We start from the raw sequence: 16,915 nt of genomic DNA on the forward strand, positions 1-16,915 counted from the left end.
ATATGTCACTAGGTGTATCATAAAAGTGTGATCGTTTCTCCTCCCAGGGGTTATTCGAGATATCTTAATCGAAACCCTAGTAACGAGGCATTGGCTACCTTAAGAGGGTCATAGTTACTCGTCCCAATTGCTCACCCAGTCTGCCATTTTTTCTTACTGCGGCCAGTCTGCCAGAAGCGATATGTCACTAGTTGTGTATCATAAAAGAGTGATCCTTTCTCCCCCCCTGGGGTTATTCGAGATATCTTAATCGAAACCCTAGTAACGAGGCATTGGCTACCTTAAGAGAGTCATAGTTACTCGTCCCAATTGCTCACCCAGTCTGCCATTTTTTCTTACTGCGGCCAGTCTGCCAGAAGCGATATGTCACTAGTTGTGTATCATAAAAGTGTGATCGTTTCTCCTCCCAGGGGTTATTCGAGATATCTTAATCGAATACCTAGTAACGAGGCAATGGCTACCTTAATAGAGTCATAGTTACTCGTCCCAATTGCTCACCCAGTCTGCCATTTTTTCTTACTGCGGCCAGTCTGCCAGAAGCGATATGTCACTAGTTGTGTATCATAAAAGAGTGATCCTTTCTCCTCCCAGGGGTTTTCGAGATATCTTAATCGAAACCCTAGTAACGAGGCATTGGCTACCTTAAGAGAGTCATAGTTACTCGTCCCAATTGCTCACCCAGTCTGCCATTTTTTCTTACTGCGGCCAGTCTGCCAGAAGCGATATGTCACTAGTTGTGTATCATAAATGAGTGATCGTTTCTCCTCCCAGGGGTTATTCGAGATATCTTAATCGAAACACTAGTAACGAGGCATTGGCTACCTTAAGAGAGTCATAGTTACTCGTCCCAATTGCTCACCCAGTCTGCCATTTTTTCTTACTGTGGCAAGTCTGCCAGAGGCGGTATGTCACTAGTTGTGTATCATTAAAGAGTCATCGTTAATCCTCCCAGGGGTTATTCGAGATATCTTAATCGAAACCCTAGTAACGAGGCATTGGCTACCTTAAGAGAGTCATAGTTACTCGTCCCAATTGCTCACACAGTATAACATTTTTTTTTACTGCAGCCAGTCTGCCAGAAGCGAAATGTCACTAGTTGTGTATCATAAAAGAGTGATCCTTTCTCCTCCCAGGGGTTATTCGAGATATCTTAATCGAAACCCTAGTAACGAGGCATTGGCTACCTTAAGAGAGTCATAGCTACTCGTCCCAATTGCTCACCCTGTCTGCCATTTTTTCTTACTGCGGCCAGTCTGCCAGAAGCGATATGTCACTAGTTGTGTATCATAAAAGAGTGATCCTTTCTCCTCCCAGGGGTTATTCGAGATATCTTAATCGAAACCCTAGTAACGAGGCATTGGCTACCTTAAGAGAGTCATAGTTACTCGTCCCAATTGCTCACCCAGTCTGCCATTTTTTCTTACTGCGGCCAGTCTGCCAGAAGCGATATGTCACTAGTTGTGTATCATAAAAGAGTGATCCTTTCTCCTCCCAGGGGTTATTCGAGATATGTTAATCGAAACCCTAGTAACGAGGCATTGGCTACCTTAAGAGAGTCATAGTTACTCGTCCCAATTGCTCACCCAGTCTGCCATTTTTTCTTACTGCGGCCAGTCTGCCAGAAGCGATATGTCACTAGTTGTGTATCATAAAAGTGTGATCGTTTCTCCTCCCAGGGGTTATTCGAGATATCTTAATCGAATACCTAGTATAGAGGCATTGGCTACCTTAAGAGAGTCATAGTTACTCGTCCCAATTGCTCACCCAGTCTGCCATTTTTTCTTACTGCGGCCAGTCTGCCAGAAGCGATATGTCACTAGTTGTGTATCATAAAAGAGTGATCCTTTCTCCTCCCAGGGGTTTTCGAGATATCTTAATCGAAACCCTAGTAACGAGGCATTGGCTACCTTAAGAGAGTCATAGTTACTCGTCCCAATTGCTCACCCAGTCTGCCATTTTTTCTTACTGCGGCCAGTCTGCCAGAAGCGATATGTCACTAGTTGTGTATCATAAATGAGTGATCGTTTCTCCTCCCAGGGGTTATTCGAGATATATTAATCGAAACACTAGTAACGAGGCATTGGCTACCTTAAGAAAGTCATAGTTACTCGTCCCAATTGCTCACCCAGTCTGCCATTTTTTCTTACTGTGGCAAGTCTGCCAGAAGCGGTATGTCACTGGTTGTGTATCATTAAAGAGTCATCGTTAATCCTCCCAGGGGTTATTCGAGATATCTTAATCGAAACCCTAATAATGAGGCATTGGCTACCTTAAGAGAGTCATAGTTACTCGTCCGAATTGCTCACACAGTACAACATTTTTTCTTACTGCAGCCAGTCTGCCAGAAGCGAAATGTCACTAGTTGTGTATCATAAAAGAGTGATCCTTTCTCCTCCCAGGGGTTATTCGAGATATCTTAATCGAAACCCTAGTAACGAGGCATTGGCTACCTTAAGAGAGTCATAGCTTCTCGTCCCAATTGCTCACGCAGTCTGCCATTTTTTCTTACTGCGGCCAGTCTGCCAGAAGCGATATGTCACTAGTTGTGTATCATAAAAGAGTGATCCTTTCTCCTCCCAGGGGTTATTCGAGATATCTTAATCGACACCCTAGTAACGAGGCATTGGCTACCTTAAGAGAGTCATAGTTACTCGTCCCAATTGCTCACCCAGTCTGCCATTTTTTCTTACTGCGGCCAGTCTGCCAGAAGAGATATGTCACTAGTTGTGTATCATAAAAGAGTGATCCTTTCTCCTCCCAGGGGTTATTCGAGATATCTTAATCGAAACCCTAGTAACGAGGCATTGGCTACCTTAAGAGAGTCATAGCTACTCGTCCCAATTGCTCACCCAGTCTGCCATTTTTTCTTACTGCGGCCAGTCTGCCAGAAGCGATATGTCACTAGTTGTGTATCATAAAAGAGTGATCCTTTCTCCTCCCAGGGGTTATTCGAGATATCTTAATCGACACCCTAGTAACGAGGCATTGGCTACCTTAAGAGAGTCATAGTTACTCGTCCCAATTGCTCACCCAGTCTGCCATTTTTTCTTACTGCGGCCAGTCTGCCAGAAGCGATATGTCACTAGTTGTGTATCATAAAAGAGTGATCCTTTCTCCTCCCAGGGGTTATTCGAGATATGTTAATCGAAACCCTAGTAACGAGGCATTGGCTACCTTAAGAGAGTCATAGTTACTCGTCCCAATTGCTCACCCAGTCTGCCATTTTTTCTTACTGCGGCCAGTCTGCCAGAAGCGATATGTCACTAGTTGTGTATCATAAAAGTGTGATCGTTTCTCCTCCCAGGGGTTATTCGAGATATCTTAATCGAATACCTAGTATAGAGGCATTGGCTACCTTAAGAGAGTCATAGTTACTCGTCCCAATTGCTCACCCAGTCTGCCATTTTTTCTTACTGCGGCCAGTCTGCCAGAAGCGATATGTCACTAGTTGTGTATCATAAAAGAGTGATCCTTTCTCCTCCCAGGGGTTTTCGAGATATCTTAATCGAAACCCTAGTAACGAGGCATTGGCTACCTTAAGAGAGTCATAGTTACTCGTCCCAATTGCTCACCCAGTCTGCCATTTTTTCTTACTGCGGCCAGTCTGCCAGAAGCGATATGTCACTAGTTGTGTATCATAAATGAGTGATCGTTTCTCCTCCCAGGGGTTATTCGAGATATATTAATCGAAACACTAGTAACGAGGCATTGGCTACCTTAAGAGAGTCATAGTTACTCGTCCCAATTGCTCACCCAGTCTGCCATTTTTTCTTACTGTGGCAAGTCTGCCAGAAGCGGTATGTCACTGGTTGTGTATCATTAAAGAGTCATCGTTAATCCTCCCAGGGGTTATTCGAGATATCTTAATCGAAACCCTAATAATGAGGCATTGGCTACCTTAAGAGAGTCATAGTTACTCGTCCGAATTGCTCACACAGTACAACATTTTTTCTTACTGCAGCCAGTCTGCCAGAAGCGAAATGTCACTAGTTGTGTATCATAAAAGAGTGATCCTTTCTCCTCCCAGGGGTTATTCGAGATATCTTAATCGAAACCCTAGTAACGAGGCATTGGCTACCTTAAGAGAGTCATAGCTTCTCGTCCCAATTGCTCACGCAGTCTGCCATTTTTTCTTACTGCGGCCAGTCTGCCAGAAGCGATATGTCACTAGTTGTGTATCATAAAAGAGTGATCCTTTCTCCTCCCAGGGGTTATTCGAGATATCTTAATCGACACCCTAGTAACGAGGCATTGGCTACCTTAAGAGAGTCATAGTTACTCGTCCCAATTGCTCACCCAGTCTGCCATTTTTTCTTACTGCGGCCAGTCTGCCAGAAGAGATATGTCACTAGTTGTGTATCATAAAAGAGTGATCCTTTCTCCTCCCAGGGGTTATTCGAGATATCTTAATCGAAACCCTAGTAACGAGGCATTGGCTACCTTAAGAGAGTCATAGCTACTCGTCCCAATTGCTCACCCAGTCTGCCATTTTTTCTTACTGCGGCCAGTCTGCCAGAAGCGATATGTCACTAGTTGTGTATCATAAAAGAGTGATCCTTTCTCCTCCCAGGGGTTATTCGAGATATCTTAATCGACACCCTAGTAACGAGGCATTGGCTACCTTAAGAGAGTCATAGTTACTCGTCCCAATTGCTCACCCAGTCTGCCATTTTTTCTTACTGCGGCCAGTCTGCCAGAAGCGATATGTCACTAGTTGTGTATCATAAAAGAGTGATCCTTTCTCCTCCCAGGGGTTATTCGAGATATCTTAATCGAAACCCTAGTAACGAGGCATTGGCTACCTTAAGAGAGTCATAGTTACTCGTCCCAATTGCTCACCCAGTCTGCCATTTATTCTTACTGCGGCCAGTCTGCCAGAAGCGATATGTCACTAGTTGTGTATCATAAAAGTGTGATCGTTTCTCCTCCCAGGGGTTATTCGAGATATCTTAATCGAATACCTAGTAACGAGGCATTGGCTACCTTAAGAGAGTCATAGTTACTCGTCCCAATTGCTCACCCAGTCTGCCATTTTTTCTTACTGCGGCCAGTCTGCCAGAAGCGATATGTCACTAGTTGTGTATCATAAAAGAGTGATCCTTTCTCCTCCCAGGGGTTTTCGAGATATCTTAATCGAAACCCTAGTAACGAGGCATTGGCTACCTTAAGAGAGTCATAGTTACTCGTCCCAATTACTCACCCAGTCTGCCATTTTTTCTTACTGCGGCCAGTCTGCCAGAAGCGATATGTCACTAGTTGCGTATCATAAATGAGTGATCGTTTCCCCTCCCAGGGGTTATTCGAGATATCTTAATCGAAACACTAGTAACGAGGCATTGGCTACCTTAAGAGAGTCATAGTTACTCGTCCCAATTGCTCACCCAGTCTGCCATTTTTTCTTACTGTGCCAAGTCTGCCAGAAGCGGTATGTCACTAGTTGTGTATCATTAAAGTGTCATTGTTAATCCTCCCAGTGGTTATTCGAGATATCTTAATCGAAACCCTAGTAACGAGGCATTGGCTACCTTAAGAGAGTCATAGTTACTCGTCCCAATTGCTCACACAGTACAACATTTTTTCTTACTGCAGCCAGTCTGCCAGAAGCGAAATGTCACTAGTTGTGTATCATAAAAGAGTGATCCTTTCTCCTCCCAGGGGTTATTCGAGATATCTTAATCGAAACCCTAGTAACGAGGCATTGGCTACCTTAAGAGAGTCATAGCTTCTCGTCCCAATTGCTCACCCGGTCTGCCATTTTTTCTTACTGCGGCCAGTCTGCCAGAAGCGATATGTCACTAATTGTGTATCATAAAAGAGTGATCCTTTCTCCTCCCAGGGGTTATTCGAGATATCTTAATCGAAACCCTAGTAACGAGGCATTGGCTACCTTAAGAGAGTCATAGTTACTCGTCCCAATTGCTCACCCAGTCTGCCATTTTTTCTTACTGCGGCCAGTCTGCCAGAAGCGATATGTCACTAGTTGTGTATCATAAAAGAGTGATCCTTTCTCCTCCCAGGGGTTATTCGAGATATGTTAATCGAAACCCTAGTAACGAGGCATTGGCTACCTTAAGAGAGTCATAGTTACTCGTCCCAATTGCTCACCCAGTCTGCCATTTTTTCTTACTGCGGCCAGTCTGCCAGAAGCGATATGTCACTAGTTGTGTATCATAAAAGTGTGATCGTTTCTCCTCCCAGGGGTTATTCGAGATATCTTAATCGAATACCTAGTATAGAGGCATTGGCTACCTTAAGAGAGTCATAGTTACTCGTCCCAATTGCTCACCCAGTCTGCCATTTTTTCTTACTGCGGCCAGTCTGCCAGAAGCGATATGTCACTAGTTGTGTATCATAAAAGAGTGATCCTTTCTCCTCCCAGGGGTTTTCGAGATATCTTAATCGAAACCCTAGTAACGAGGCATTGGCTACCTTAAGAGAGTCATAGTTACTCGTCCCAATTGCTCACCCAGTCTGCCATTTTTTCTTACTGCGGCCAGTCTGCCAGAAGCGATATGTCACTAGTTGTGTATCATAAATGAGTGATCGTTTCTCCTCCCAGGGGTTATTCGAGATATATTAATCGAAACACTAGTAACGAGGCATTGGCTACCTTAAGAGAGTCATAGTTACTCGTCCCAATTGCTCACCCAGTCTGCCATTTTTTCTTACTGTGGCAAGTCTGCCAGAAGCGGTATGTCACTGGTTGTGTATCATTAAAGAGTCATCGTTAATCCTCCCAGGGGTTATTCGAGATATCTTAATCGAAACCCTAATAATGAGGCATTGGCTACCTTAAGAGAGTCATAGTTACTCGTCCGAATTGCTCACACAGTACAACATTTTTTCTTACTGCAGCCAGTCTGCCAGAAGCGAAATGTCACTAGTTGTGTATCATAAAAGAGTGATCCTTTCTCCTCCCAGGGGTTATTCGAGATATCTTAATCGAAACCCTAGTAACGAGGCATTGGCTACCTTAAGAGAGTCATAGCTTCTCGTCCCAATTGCTCACGCAGTCTGCCATTTTTTCTTACTGCGGCCAGTCTGCCAGAAGCGATATGTCACTAGTTGTGTATCATAAAAGAGTGATCCTTTCTCCTCCCAGGGGTTATTCGAGATATCTTAATCGACACCCTAGTAACGAGGCATTGGCTACCTTAAGAGAGTCATAGTTACTCGTCCCAATTGCTCACCCAGTCTGCCATTTTTTCTTACTGCGGCCAGTCTGCCAGAAGAGATATGTCACTAGTTGTGTATCATAAAAGAGTGATCCTTTCTCCTCCCAGGGGTTATTCGAGATATCTTAATCGAAACCCTAGTAACGAGGCATTGGCTACCTTAAGAGAGTCATAGCTACTCGTCCCAATTGCTCACCCAGTCTGCCATTTTTTCTTACTGCGGCCAGTCTGCCAGAAGCGATATGTCACTAGTTGTGTATCATAAAAGAGTGATCCTTTCTCCTCCCAGGGGTTATTCGAGATATCTTAATCGACACCCTAGTAACGAGGCATTGGCTACCTTAAGAGAGTCATAGTTACTCGTCCCAATTGCTCACCCAGTCTGCCATTTTTTCTTACTGCGGCCAGTCTGCCAGAAGCGATATGTCACTAGTTGTGTATCATAAAAGAGTGATCCTTTCTCCTCCCAGGGGTTATTCGAGATATGTTAATCGAAACCCTAGTAACGAGGCATTGGCTACCTTAAGAGAGTCATAGTTACTCGTCCCAATTGCTCACCCAGTCTGCCATTTTTTCTTACTGCGGCCAGTCTGCCAGAAGCGATATGTCACTAGTTGTGTATCATAAAAGTGTGATCGTTTCTCCTCCCAGGGGTTATTCGAGATATCTTAATCGAATACCTAGTATAGAGGCATTGGCTACCTTAAGAGAGTCATAGTTACTCGTCCCAATTGCTCACCCAGTCTGCCATTTTTTCTTACTGCGGCCAGTCTGCCAGAAGCGATATGTCACTAGTTGTGTATCATAAAAGAGTGATCCTTTCTCCTCCCAGGGGTTTTCGAGATATCTTAATCGAAACCCTAGTAACGAGGCATTGGCTACCTTAAGAGAGTCATAGTTACTCGTCCCAATTGCTCACCCAGTCTGCCATTTTTTCTTACTGCGGCCAGTCTGCCAGAAGCGATATGTCACTAGTTGTGTATCATAAATGAGTGATCGTTTCTCCTCCCAGGGGTTATTCGAGATATATTAATCGAAACACTAGTAACGAGGCATTGGCTACCCTAAGAGAGTCATAGTTACTCGTCCCAATTGCTCACCCAGTCTGCCATTTTTTCTTACTGTGGCAAGTCTGCCAGAAGCGGTATGTCACTGGTTGTGTATCATTAAAGAGTCATCGTTAATCCTCCCAGGGGTTATTCGAGATATCTTAATCGAAACCCTAATAATGAGGCATTGGCTACCTTAAGAGAGTCATAGTTACTCGTCCGAATTGCTCACACAGTACAACATTTTTTCTTACTGCAGCCAGTCTGCCAGAAGCGAAATGTCACTAGTTGTGTATCATAAAAGAGTGATCCTTTCTCCTCCCAGGGGTTATTCGAGATATCTTAATCGAAACCCTAGTAACGAGGCATTGGCTACCTTAAGAGAGTCATAGCTTCTCGTCCCAATTGCTCACGCAGTCTGCCATTTTTTCTTACTGCGGCCAGTCTGCCAGAAGCGATATGTCACTAGTTGTGTATCATAAGAGAGTGATCCTTTCTCCTCCCAGGGGTTATTCGAGATATCTTAATCGACACCCTAGTAACGAGGCATTGGCTACCTTAAGAGAGTCATAGTTACTCGTCCCAATTGCTCACCCAGTCTGCCATTTTTTCTTACTGCGGCCAGTCTGCCAGAAGAGGTATGTCACTAGTTGTGTATCATAAAAGAGTGATCCTTTCTCCTCCCAGGGGTTATTCGAGATATCTTAATCGAAACACTAGTAACGAGGCATTGGCTACCTTAAGAGAGTCATAGCTACTCGTCCCAATTGCTCACCCAGTCTGCCATTTTTTCTTACTGCGGCCAGTCTGCCAGAAGCGATATGTCACTAGTTGTGTATCATAAAAGAGTGATCCTTTCTCCTCCCAGGGGTTATTCGAGATATCTTAATCGACACCCTAGTAACGAGGCATTGGCTACCTTAAGAGAGTCATAGTTACTCGTCCCAATTGCTCACCCAGTCTGCCATTTTTTCTTACTGCGGCCAGTCTGCCAGAAGCGATATGTCACTAGTTGTGTATCATAAAAGAGTGATCCTTTCTCCTCCCAGGGGTTATTCGAGATATCTTAATCGAAACCCTAGTAACGAGGCATTGGCTACCTTAAGAGAGTCATAGTTACTCGTCCCAATTGCTCACCCAGTCTGCCATTTTTTCTTACTGCGGCCAGTCTGCCAGAACCGATATGTCACTAGTTGTGTATCATAAAAGTGTGATCGTTTCTCCTCCCAGGGGTTATTCGAGATATCTTAATCGAATACCTAGTAACGAGGCATTGGCTACCTTAAGAGAGTCATAGTTACTCGTCCCAATTGCTCACCCAGTCTGCCATTTTTTCTTACTGCGGCCAGTCTGCCAGAAGCGATATGTCACTAGTTGTGTATCATAAAAGAGTGATCCTTTCTCCTCCCAGGGGTTTTCGAGATATCTTAATCGAAACCCTAGTAACGAGGCATTGGCTACCTTAAGAGAGTCATAGTTACTCGTCCCAATTACTCACCCAGTCTGCCATTTTTTCTTACTGCGGCCAGTCTGCCAGAAGCGATATGTCACTAGTTGCGTATCATAAATGAGTGATCGTTTCCCCTCCCAGGGGTTATTCGAGATATCTTAATCGAAACACTAGTAACGAGGCATTGGCTACCTTAAGAGAGTCATAGTTACTCGTCCCAATTGCTCACCCAGTCTGCCATTTTTTCTTACTGTGCCAAGTCTGCCAGAAGCGGTATGTCACTAGTTGTGTATCATTAAAGTGTCATCGTTAATCCTCCCAGTGGTTATTCGAGATATCTTAATCGAAACCCTAGTAACGAGGCATTGGCTACCTTAAGAGAGTCATAGTTACTCGTCCCAATTGCTCACACAGTACAACATTTTTTCTTACTGCAGCCAGTCTGCCAGAAGCGAAATGTCACTAGTTGTGTATCATAAAAGAGTGATCCTTTCTCCTCCCAGGGGTTATTCGAGATATCTTAATCGAAACCCTAGTAACGAGGCATTGGCTACCTTAAGAGAGTCATAGCTTCTCGTCCCAATTGCTCACCCAGTCTGCCATTTTTTCTTACTGCGGCCAGTCTGCCAGAAGCGATATGTCACTAATTGTGTATCATAAAAGAGTGATCCTTTCTCCTCCCAGGGGTTATTCGAGATATCTTAATCGACACCCTAGTAACGAGACATTGGCTACCTTAAGAGAGTCATAGTTACTCGTCCCAATTGCTCACCCAGTCTGCCATTTTTTCTTACTGCGGCCAGTCTGCCAGAAGCGATATGTCACTAGTTGTGTATCATAAAAGAGTGATCCTTTCTCCTCCCAGGGGTTATTCGAGATATCTTAATCGAAACCCTAGTAACGAGGCATTGGCTACCTTAAGAGAGTCATAGCTACTCGTCCCAATTGCTCACCCAGTCTGCCATTTTTTCTTACTGCGGCCAGTCTGCCAGAAGCGAAATGTCACTAGTTGTCTATCATAAAAGAGTGATCCTTTCTCCACCCAGGGGTTATTCGAGATATCTTAATCGACACCCTAGTAACGAGGCATTGGCTACCTTAAGAGAGTCATAGTTACTCGTCCCAATTGCTCACCCAGTCTGCCATTTTTTCTTACTGCGGCCAGTCTGCCAGAAGCGATATGTCACTAGTTGTGTATCATAAAAGAGTGATCCTTTCTTCTCCCAGGGGTTATTCGAGATATTTTAATCGAAACCCTAGTAACGAGGCATTGGCTACCTTAAGAGAGTCATAGTTACTCGTCCCAATTGCTCACCCAGTCTGCCATTTTTTCTTACTGCGGCCAGTCTGCCAGAAGCGATATGTCACTAGTTGTGTATCATAAAAGAGTGATCCTTTCTCCTCCCAGGGGTTTTCGAGATATCTTAATCGAAACCCTAGTAACGAGGCATTGGCTACCTTAAGAGAGTCATAGTTACTCGTCCCAATTGCTCACCCAGTCTGCCATTTTTTCTTACTGCGGCCAGTCTGCCAGAAGCGATATGTCACTTGTTGTGTATCATAAATGAGTGATCGTTTCTCCTCCCAGGGGTTATTCGAGATATCTTAATCGAAACACTAGTAACGAGGCATTGGCTACCTTAAGAGAGTCATAGTTACTCGTCCCAATTGCTCACACAGTCTGCCATTTTTTCTTACTGTGGCAAGTCTGCCAGAAGCGGTATGTCACTAGTTGTGTATCATTAAAGAGTCATCGTTAATCCTCCCAGGGGTTATTCGAGATATCTTAAACGAAACCCTAGTAACGAGGCATTGGCTACCTTAAGAGAGTCATAGTTACTCGTCCCAATTGCTCACACAGTACAACATTTTTTCTTACTGCAGCCAGTCTGCCAGAAGCGAAATGTCACTAGTTGTGTATCATAAAAGAGTGATCCTTTCTCCTGACAGGGGTTATTCGAGATATCTTAATCGAAACCCTAGTAACGAGGCATTGGCTACCTTAAGAGAGTCATAGCTACTCGTCCCAATTGCTCACCCAGTCTGCCATTTTTTCTTACTGCGGCCAGTCTGCCAGAAGCGATATGTCACTAGCTGTGTATCATAAAAGAGTGATCCTTTCTCCTCCAAGGGGTTATTCGAGATATCTTAATCGACACCCTAGTAACGAGGCATTGGCTACCTTAAGAGAGTCATAGTTACTCGTCCCAATTGCTCACCCAGTCTGCCATTTTTTCTTACTGCGGCCAGTCTGCCAGAAGCGATATGTCACTAGTTGTGTATCATAAAAGAGTGATCCTTTCTCCTCCCAGGGGTTATTCGAGATATCTTAATCGAAACCCTAGTAACGAGGCATTGGCTACCTTAAGAGAGTCATAGTTACTCGTCCCAATTGCTCACCCAGTCTGCCATTTTTTCTTACTGCGGCCAGTCTGCCAGAAGCGATATGTCACTAGTTGTGTATCATAAATGAGTGATCGTTTCTCCTCCCAGGGGTTATTCGAGATATCATGATCGAAACACTAGTAACGAGGCATTGGCTACCTTAAGACAGTCATAGTTACTCGTCCCAATTGCTCACCCAGTCTGCCATTTTTTCTTACTGTGGCAAGTCTGCCAGAAGCGATATGTCACTAGTTGTGTATCATTAAAGAGTCATCGTTAATCCTCCCAGGGGTTATTCGAGATATCTTAATCGAAACCCTAGTAACGAGGCATTGGCTACCTTAAGAGAGTCATAGTTACTCGTCCCAATTGCTCACACAGTCCAACATTTTTTCTTACTGCAGCCAGTCTGCCAGAAGCGATATGTCACTAGTTGTGTATCATAAAAGAGTCATCGGTACTCCTCCCAGGGGTTATTCGAGATATCTTAATCGAAACCCTAGTAACGAGGCATTGGCTACCTTAAGAGAGTCATAGTTACTCGTCCCAATTGCTCACCCAGTCCGCCATTTTTTCTTACTGCGGCCAGTCTGCCAGAAGCGATATGTCACTAGATGAGTATCATAAAAGAGTGATCCTTTCTCCTCCCAGGGGTTATTCGAGATATCTTAATCAAAACCCTAGTAACGAGGCATTGGCTACCTTAAGAGAGTCATAGTTACTCGTCCCAATTGCTCACCCAGTCTGCCATTTTTTCTTACTGCGGCCATTCTGCCAGAAGCGATATGTCACTAGTTGTGTATCATAAAAGAGTGATCCTTTCTCCTCCCAGGGGTTATTCGAGATATCTTAATCGAAACCCTAGTAACGAGGCATTGGATACCTTAAGAGAGTCATAGCTACTTTCCCAATTGCTCACCCAGTCTGCCATTTTTTCTTACTGCGGCCAGTCTGCCAGAAGCTATATGTCACTAGATGTGTATCATAAAAGAGTGATCGTTACACCTACCAGGGGTTATTCGAGATATCTTAATCGAAACCCTAGTAACGAGGCATTGGCTACCTTAAGAGAGTCATAGTTACTCGTCCCAATTGCTCACCCAGTCTGCCATTTTTTCTTACTGCGGCCAGTCTGCCAGAAGCGATATGTCACTAGTTGTGTATCATAAAAGAGTGATCCTTTCTCCTCCCAGGGGTTATTCGAGATATCTTAATCGAAACCCTAGTAACGAGGCATTGGCTACCTTAAGAGAGTCATAGATACTCGTCCCAGTTGCTCACCCAGTCTGCCATTTTTTCTTACTGCGGCCAGTCTGCCAGAAGCGATATGTCACTAGTTGTGTATCATAAAAGAACCGTCGTTACTCCTCCGAGGGGTTATTCGAGATATCTTAATCGAATCCCTAGTAACGAGGCATTGGCTACCTTACTCGTCCCAATTGCTCACCCAGTCCACCATTTTTTCTTACTGCGACCAGTCTGCTAGAAGCGATATGTCACTAGTTGTGTATCATTAAAAAGAGTGATCGTTACTCCTCCCAGGGGTTATTCGAGATATCTTAATCGAAACACTAGTAACGAGGCATTGGCTACCTTAAGAGAGTCATTGTTACTCGTCCCAATTGCTCACCCAGTCTGCCATTTTTTCTTACTGCGGCCAGTCTGCCAGAAGCGATATGTCACTAGTTGTGTATCATAAAAGTGTGATCGTTTCTCCTCCCAGGGGTTATTCGAGATATCTTAATCGAATCCCTAGTAACGAGGCATTGGCTACCTTAAGAGAGTCATAGTTACTCGTCCCAATTGCTCACCCAGTCTGCCATTTTTTCTTACTGCGGCCAGTCTGCCAGAAGCGATATGTCACTAGTTGTGTATCATAAAAGAGTGATCCTTTCTCCTCCCAGTGGTTTTCGAGATATCTTAATCGAAACCCTAGTAACGAGGCATTGGCTACCTTAAGAGAGTCATAGTTACTCGTCCCAATTGCTCACCCAGTCTGCCATTTTTTCTTACTGCGGCCAGTCTGCCAGAAGCGATATGTCACTAGTTGTGTATCATAAATGAGTGATCGTTTCTCCTCCCAGGGGTTATTCGAGATATCTTAATCGAAACACAAGTAACGAGGCATTGGCTACCTTAAGAGAGTCATAGTTACTCGTCCCAATTGCTCACCCAGTCTGCCATTTTTTCTTACTGTGGCAAGTCTGCCAGAAGCGGTATGTCACTAGTTGTGTATCATTAAAGAGTCATCGTTAATCCTCCAAGGGGTTATTCGAGATATCTTAATCGAAACCCTAGTAACGAGGCATTGGCTACCTTAAGAGAGTCATAGTTACTCGTCCCAATTGCTCACACAGTACAACATTTTTTCTTACTGCAGCCAGTCTGCCAGAAGCGAAATGTCACTAGTTGTGTATCATAAAAGAGTGATCCTTTCTCATCCCAGGGGTTATTCGAAATATCTTAATCGAAACCCTAGTAACGAGTCATTGGCTACCTTAAGAGAGTCATAGCTACTCGTCCCAATTGCTCACCCAGTCTGCCATTTTTTCTTACTGCGGCCAGTCTGCCAGAAGCGATATGTCACTAGTTGTGTATCATAAAAGAGTGATCCTTTCTCCTCCCAGGGGTTATTCGAGATATCTTAATCGGCACCCTAGTAACGAGGCAATGGCTACCTTAAGAGAGTCATAGTTACTCGTCCCAATTGCTCACCCAGTCTGCCATTTTTTCTTACTGCGGCCAGTCTGCCAGAAGCGATATGTCACTAGTTGTGTATCATAAGAGTGATCCTTTCTCCTCCCAGGGGTTATTCGAGATATCTTAATCGAAACCCTAGTAACGAGGCATTGGCTACCTTAAGAGAGTCATAGTTACTCGTCCCAATTGCTCACCCAGTCTGCCATTTTTTCTTACTGCGGCCATTCTGCCAGAAGCTATATGTCACTAGATGTGTATCATAAAAGAGTGATCGTTACACCTACCAGGGGTTATTCGAGATATCTTAATCGAAACCCTAGTAACGAGGCATTGGCTACCTTAAGAGAGTCATAGTTACTCGTCCCAATTGCTCACCCAGTCTGCCATTTTTTCTTACTGCGGCCAGTCTGCCAGAAGCGATATGTCACTAGTTGTGTATCATAAAAGAGTGATCCTTTCTCCTCCCAGGGGTTATTCGAGATATCTTAATCGAAACCCTAGTAACGAGGCATTGGCTACCTTAAGAGAGTCATAGTTACTCGTCCCAGTTGCTCACCCAGTCTGCCATTTTTTCTTACTGCGGCCAGTCTGCCAGAAGCGATATGTCACTAGTTGTGTATCATAAAAGAACCGTCGTTACTCCTCCGAGGGGTTATTCGAGATATCTTAATCGAATCCCTAGTAACGAGGCATTGGCTACCTTACTCGTCCCAATTGCTCACCCAGTCCACCATTTTTTCTTACTGCGACCAGTCTGCTAGAAGCGATATGTCACTAGTTGTGTATCATTAAAAAGAGTGATCGTTACTCCTCCCAGGGGTTATTCGAGATATCTTAATCGAAACACTAGTAACGAGGCATTGGCTACCTTAAGAGAGTCATAGTTACTCGTCCCAATTGCTCACCCAGTCTGCCATTTTTTCTTACTGCGGCCAGTCTGCCAGAAGCGATATGTCACTAGTTGTGTATCATAAGAGTGTGATCGTTTCTCCTCCCAGGGGTTATTCGAGATATCTTAATCGAATCCCTAGTAACGAGGCATTGGCTACCTTAAGAGAGTCATAGTTACTCGTCCCAATTGCTCACCCAGTCTGCCATTTTTTCTTACTGCGGCCAGTCTGCCAGAAGCGATATGTCACTAGTTGTGTATCATAAAAGAGTGATCCTTTCTCCTCCCAGGGGTTATTCGAGATATCTTAATCGACACCCTAGTAACGAGGCATTGGCTACCTTAAGAGAGTCATAGTTACTCGTCCCAGTTGCTCACCCAGTCTGCCATTTTTTCTTACTGCGGCCAGTCTGCCAGAAGCGATATGTCACTAGTTGTGTATCATAAAAGAGTGATCCTTTCTCCTCCCAGGGGTTATTCGAGATATCTTAATCGAAACCCTAGTAACGAGGCATTGGCTACCTTAAGAGGGTCATAGTTACTCGTCCCAATTGCTCACCCAGTCTGCCATTTTTTCTTACTGCGGCCAGTCTGCCAGAAGCGATATGTCACTAGTTGTGTATCATAAAAGTGTGATCGTTTCTCCTCCCAGGGGTTATTCGAGATATCTTAATCGAATACCTAGTAACGAGGGATTGGCTACCTTAAGAGAGTCATAGTTACTCGTCCCAATTGCTCACCCAGTCTGCCATTTTTTCTTACTGCGGCCAGTCTGCCAGAAGCGATATGTCACTAGTTGTGTATCATAAAAGAGTGATCCTTTCTCCTCCCAGGGGTTTTCGAGATATCTTAATCGAAACCCTAGTAACGAGGCATTGGCTACCTTAAGAGAGTCATAGTTACTCGTCCCAATTGCTCACCCAGTCTGCCATTTTTTCTTACTGCGGCCAGTCTGCCAGAAGCGATATGTCACTAGTTGTGTATCATTAAAGAGACATCGTTAATCCTCCAAGGGGTTATTCGAGATATCTTAATCGAAACCCTAGTAACGAGGCATTGGCTACCTTAAGAGAGTCATAGTTACTCGTCCCAATTGCTCACACAGTACAACATTTTTTCTTACTGCAGCCAGTCTGCCAAAAGCGAAATGTCACTAGTTGTGTATCATAAAAGAGTGATCCTTTCTCCTCCCAGGGGTTATTCGAGATATCTTAATCGAAACCCTAGTAACGAGGCATTGGCTACCTCAAGAGAGTCATAGCTACTC

Source organism: Schistocerca gregaria, chromosome X, assembly GCF_023897955.1.
Source record: "Schistocerca gregaria isolate iqSchGreg1 chromosome X, iqSchGreg1.2, whole genome shotgun sequence".
In the NCBI taxonomy this organism is placed as follows: domain Eukaryota; kingdom Metazoa; phylum Arthropoda; class Insecta; order Orthoptera; family Acrididae; genus Schistocerca; species Schistocerca gregaria.